Below are 6,525 nucleotides of genomic sequence, written 5' to 3'. Positions count from 1 at the left end.
ACTATTAAATGTCGAGGTGTTGAACGGTTTTTATTGATTTTAGGGGGGGGATCTCTCTATTTCCTGGATCTGAATACCTGTTTCCCTTCTCAGATTAGGAAAGTTTTCAGCTAGAATTTGTTCAAATACATATTCTGGCCCTCTGTCCCTTTCGGCGCCCTCGGGAACCCCAATTAAACGTAGGTTTTTCTTTCTCAGGCTGTCGGTTATTTCCCTTAATCTATCCTCATGGTCTTTTAATTGTTTGTCTCTTTTTTCCTCAGTTTCCCTCTTTGCTATCAACTTGTCTTCTATGTCACTCACTCGTTCTTCCACCTCGTTAACCCTCGTCGTTAGGACTTCTAGTTTGGATTGCATCTCATTCAATTGATTTTTAATTTCTGCCTGATTAGCTCTAAATTCTGCAGTCATGAAGTCTCTTGAGTCCTTTATACTTTTTTCTAGAGCCACCAGTAGCTGTATAATAGTGCTTCTGAATTGGCTTTCTGACATTGAATTGTAATCCAGATTTTGTAACTCTGTGGGAGAGAGGACTGTTTCTGATTCTTTCTTTTGAGGTGAGGTTTTCCTTCTAGTCATTTTGCTCAGTGCAGAGTGGCCAAAAGCAAGTTGTATTGGGAAAAAGAGAAAAAGAGAGGAGAGAAAGAAGGAAAGAAAAGAGAAAGAGAAAAAAAAGGGAAGAAAAAGAAAACGGAAAAAAAAGAAGAAAAAGAGAAAGAAAAAGAAAGGAGAAAAAAAGGGGGTGGGAGAAGGAAACAAATCAAAAAGCAAAACAAAAACAAAAACAAACAAACAAACAAAAGAACCACCGGGGAGTATCTTCTGATTCTGTGTACTTTAAGTCCCTTGGCTTCTCCTGGAAGTTGTCAGTCTAGCTGGTGTTTTGGGGGAGGGGCCTGTTGTGCTGATTTTCAGGTGTTAGCAGTTGGGGGAGCTGCTGTGCCCCTGCCTGGTGCAGGGCTCAGTGGGGGTTGTTTACTCCGTGAGGCCGCAGGAGGAGCAGCCCCAGTGGCGGGGCCAGGTCTGGAAACCTGGATTCAGCTCCGGCAGGAACTCCGTCTGCAGGGCCTGGAGGCTCTGGGGCGGGGCCTGATCTGCTCAGCTCGGGGGCAGGAGCGTCCTTGCTGTCCTGAGCCCTCCCGGCCTCTGCCTGTCCCGGGGGAGGCCGGATCCTGGGCTGTGTCCCGGCGCCCTGTGCTGCGGAGCCTGCGCTGTTGGATTCGCGCTCCCGGACCAAGCAACCCCCTCCGCGGAGCCGCCGCCCTCCCCCCTCCGAGCTGCTCCGGTCCCGCCGCGTGCGCTGCAGCCCTTAGGGAGCTCGGCGCACTCTCCTGGGGCGCAGTTGCTCTGTTACTGTCTCAGGGAACCCGAGGGCATCCCCGCCCTCCTGGGTCCTGCTCCAACTCCCTGGAGCCCCTTTCCGCCCGGGAAGGTTGGTGCAGCTCCTGCTTCTCCCGGAGGGGGCTCTCCTGTCCTGGGGACACTCGCCCCGGCCTCAGCCCGGCTCCTCGCGGGGCCCCTCCCCCTTGGAGGCCTTTGTTTCTTTACTTCTTTTTCCCCGTCTTCTTACCTTGATAGAAGCGCGAACTCTTCTCACTGTTGCATTCCAGCTGGTCTCTCTTTAATTCTCAGGCTGAATTCATAGATTTTCAGGATGATTGGAAGGTTTTCTAGGTAATTTGGTGGAGACAGGTGATTTGGGGACCCTACTCTTCTGCCATCTTGCTCCTCCTCTTTTCCCACCTTAACTACTATACCTTACCAGCTCTTCACTTTTAAGTTTTTTCCTTTTTGACTTTCATATATTTACAATTACATATCTTAGATCTATTTTTCACTTCCGGATTCCCTTCAACATATTCAATTTAATTTTGGTAGATATATGAGATATGGGTTTTTGTTTTGTGTTTTTTGTTTTGTCTTCCTCATTTTGTTTTATAATGGTGGAAGTTACTACCTTCTAAAACATGACCAACATACACCCAGCACCAAGGGGAACACCGTGTTGGTTCATTCTGTGAGATTGATTTCTTCTCTTCCTTCCCATTTGACCTCACTCTTTTATCTCATTTATATTATTGTGGTCAATGTTGGGGCTTTCTACAAGTATTGCTGGTTTATATAAATTTGGGATTGAGCATCTTCCAACATACAGAACAAAATACACTCAGAACCAAGAGGATCACCTTCTAGGACCCTTTAGGTAGACTACCTTCTTTCTCCAGTACCAATTTTTTACCACCACCATCCCCTTGCCCCCCCTTTTTTCTCTTTTTTCTATTTCTCCTATTTTCTTTACTTTTTTCTTTTTTTTCTTCTTTGTGGTTTTTGGCCCTTTATTTTTACTGCTTTTTTTACCTTTTTTTTTTTTCACTTCAGTGGTCCTTTTGCTTTATTTTCTTCTGCTCTTTTTTCTTTTATTTTCTGGTCTCTGACCTCTTCAGAATCATCTAGAGTGTATCTTACTTAGTTCGTGGTTCATATTTTTTTAAAAAAAGTTTTTAAAATTTATTTATGATAGTCACACAGAGAGAGAGAGAGAGAGACAGAGACATAGGAAGAGGGAGAAGCAGGCTCCATGCACCGGGAGCCCCACGTGGGATTCGATCCCAGGTCTCCAGGATCGCGCCTTGGGCCAAAGGTAGGCGCCAAACCGCTGTGCCACTCAGGGATCCCGCGTGGTTCATATTTTTGACTCAGCCTGTTCATACAGCTCGTTACTCTGCATTAGACAAAAATGACTAGACAGAAGAATTCCCTACAAAAGAAAGAACTGGAAACAGTACTCTCTGCCACAGAGTTGCAGAATTTGGATTTCAACACACTGTCAGAAATTCAACTTAGAAGTAGAATTATAAAGCTACTGGTGGCTCTGAAAAAAAGCATAAAGGACTCTAGAGACTTTGTTAGTGCAGAATTGAGATTTAATCAGGCCGAAATTAAAAATAGATTAAATGAGATGCAATCCAAACTGGATGTTCTAACTGCTAAGTTAATGAGGTGGAAAAGAGAGTGAGTGACAAAGAAGACAAGTTGATGGTAAGGAAGGAAGCTGAGGAACAGAGAAAAACAATTATGAGACCATGAGGAAAGGCTAAGAGAAATAAATGATAGTTTGAGAAGGAAGAATATATATCTAACTGGGATTCCAGAAGAGGCTGAGAGAGAGTGAGACAGAGAGGACCACAAAGTATATTTGAACAAATCACAGCTAAGAACTTCCCTAATCTGAAGAAGGACACAGGCATTCATATATAAGAGATAGAGAGGATCCCCAAAAAAATCAATAAAAAGCATTCAACACCTCAACATTTAATAATGAAATGTGCAAAGTTCAAAGATAAAGAGAAAATTCTTAAAGCAGCTCGAGACAAGAGATTCTTAACTTATATGGGGAAAAATATCAGATTAACAGCAGACCTCATCACAGAGACCTGGCAGGCCAGAAGGGATGGCATGATATATACAGGGTATGAAATGAGAAGACCATGCAGCCAAGAATACTTTATTAAGCAAGTGTCTCATTCAGGATAGGAGAGATAAAGAGCTTCCAAGATAGGCAGAAACTGAAAGAATTTGTGATCACCAAACCACCTCTGCAAGAAATATTAAGGGGCACCCTGTAAAAGAAAGAGGGAGCCCAAAGAAACAATCCAAAAAAACAGAGACTGAATAGGTAATACGATGACATTCGATTCATATCTTTCAATAGTAAATCTGAACATGAATGGGCTAAATGATCTCACCAAAAAATGCAGGGTGTCAGACCAGATAAAAAAACAACACCCATTATATGTTGTCTACAAGAAACGAATTTTATTTTATTTTTAAAAATATTTTATTTATTTATTCATGAGACAGAGAGAGAGAGAGAGAGAGGCAGAGACACAGGCAGAGGGAGAAGCTGGTTCGACACGGGGAACCCGAGGGGGGCCTAATCCTGGGACCCCGGGATCGCTCCCTGGGCCGAAGGCAGGCACTAAACCACTAAGCCACCCAGGGATCCCCAAGAAACTCATTTTAGACCTATGGACATCTCCAGCCTGAAAATGAAGGGGTGAAGAACCATTTACCATTCAAATGGTCCTCAAAAGAAAGCTGGGGTAGCAATCCTCACACCAGATAAATTAAAGTTTATCCCAAAGACTGTGGTAAGAGATGAAGAGGGACACTATATCATAATTAAATGGTCTATCCAACAAGAGGACCTAACAATCATGAATACTTATGTCCCTAGTGTGGGAGCTGCCAAGTATATCAATCAATTAATAACCAAGTAAGGATATACTTAGATACTAATACACTAATAGTAGAAGACCTCAACACGGCACTTTCAGAAAATGACAGATATTCTAAGCATAACATCACTAAAGAAACAATGGCTTTAAATGATACACTGGACCAGATGGATTTCACAGATATATACAGAACTTTCCATCCGAACACAACTGAATACACATTCTTCTCAAGTGCACATGGAACCTTCTCCAGAATAGACCACACACTGGGTGACAAATCAGGTCTCAATCAATACCAAAAGATGAGAATTGTCCTCTGCATATTTTCAGACCACAATGCTTTGAAACTAGGACTCAATCACAAGAAAGCATTTGGAAAAAACTCAAATACGTGGAGGTTAAAGAGCATCCTACTAAAAGATGAATGGGTCAACCAGGAAATTAGAGAAGAATTAAAAAGATTCGTGGAAACTAACAAAAATGAAGATACAACCGTTCAAAATCTTTGGGATACAGCAAAGTTGGTCCTAAGAGGGAAATATATCACAATACAAGCATCCCACCAAAAAAAAAAAAAAAAAAAAAATGGAAAAAAAACTCAAACACACAAGCTAACCTCGCGCCTAAAGGAAATGGAGAAAAAAAAGCAAGTAAAACCTACACCAAGCAGAATAAGAGACATAATAAAGATTTGAGAAGAACTCCATGAAATAGAGACCAGAAGAAATGTAGAACAGATCAACAAAACCAGGAGTTGGTTCTTTGAAAGAATTAATAAGATAGATAAACTCCTAGTTAGCCTTATTAGAAAGAAAGAAGAAAAGACTCAAATTAAAAAAAAAATCACGAATGAAAGAGGAGAAATCACAACCAATACCAAGAAAATACAATTTAAAAACTGTATTATAAGCAGCTATATGCCAACAAATTAGGCAGTCTAGAAGAAATGGATGCATTTCTGGAAAACCACAAATTACCAAAACTGGAGCAGGAAGAAATAGAAAACCTGAACAAGCCAATAACCAGTGAGGAAATTGAAACAGTAATCAAAAACCTCCCAAGACACAAAAGTCCAGGGCTGGATGTCTTCCTAGGGTAATTCTATCAAATGATTAAAGAAGAAAGTATACCTATTCATCTAAAGCTGTTTCGAAGGATAGAAAGGGATGGAATACTTCCAAACACATTTTATGAGGCCAGCATTACCTTGAAGCCAAAACCAGACAAATACTCCACCAAAAAGGAGAATTATAGACCAGTATGCCTGATGAACATGGATGCAAAAATTCTTTTTTTTTTTTTAAATTTTTTTTAACTTTTTATTTATTTATGATAGTCACAGAGAGAGAGAGAGAGAGGCAGAGACACAGGCAGAGGGAGAAGCAGGCTCCATGCACTGGGAGCCCAACGTGGGATTCGATCCCGGGTCTCCAGGATCGTGCCCCGGGCCAAAGGCAGGCGCCAAACCGCTGCGCCACCCAGGGATCCCCTGGATGCAAAAATTCTTAACAAGATACTAGCCAATAGTATCCAACAGTACATTAAGAATATTATTCACCATAACCAAGTAAAGTTTAGCCCCGGGATGCAATGTTGGTTCAAGACTAGTAAAACAATCAATGTGATAGATCACATCAGCAAGAGAAAAAACAAGAACCATATGATCATCTCAATTGATGCAGAGACAGCATTTGACAAAATACAGCACACATTCCTCATCAAAACTCTTCAGCGTGGGATGCCTGAATGGCTCAGTGGCTAAGCAGCTGCCTTCAGCTCAGCACATGATCCTGGAATCCCGGGATCGAGTCCCACATTGGGTTCCCTGCATAGAGCCTGCTTCTCCCCCTGCCTGTGTCTGTCTGTCTCTCTCTCTCTCTGCATTCTCTCATGAATAAATAAAAAAAATCTTAAAAAAATCTTCAGAGTGTAGGGATAGAAGGAACAGTTCTCAATACCTTAAAAGCCATCTGTAAAAAGCCCACGGAAAATATCATTCTCAATGGGAGAAAAGTGAGAGCTTTCCCCTAAGATCAGGAACACGACACGGATGACCACTCTCACCACTGCTATTCAACATAGTACTAGAATTCTTAGCCTCAGCAATCAGACAACATAAAGAAATGAAAAGCATTCAAATTGGCAAAGAAGAAGTCAAACTCTCCCTCTTCACAGATGACATGATACTGTACATAGAAAATCCAAAAGACTCCATCCCAAGATTGCTAGAACTCAAAGAGCAATTCGGTAATGTGGCAGGATACAAAATCAATGCACAGAAATCAGT

Source organism: Canis lupus, chromosome X, assembly GCF_011100685.1.
Source record: "Canis lupus familiaris isolate Mischka breed German Shepherd chromosome X, alternate assembly UU_Cfam_GSD_1.0, whole genome shotgun sequence".
Classification (NCBI taxonomy): domain Eukaryota; kingdom Metazoa; phylum Chordata; class Mammalia; order Carnivora; family Canidae; genus Canis; species Canis lupus.
The sequence above is the reverse complement of the archived record's forward strand: the minus strand, read 5'-3'. Positions refer to the sequence as shown.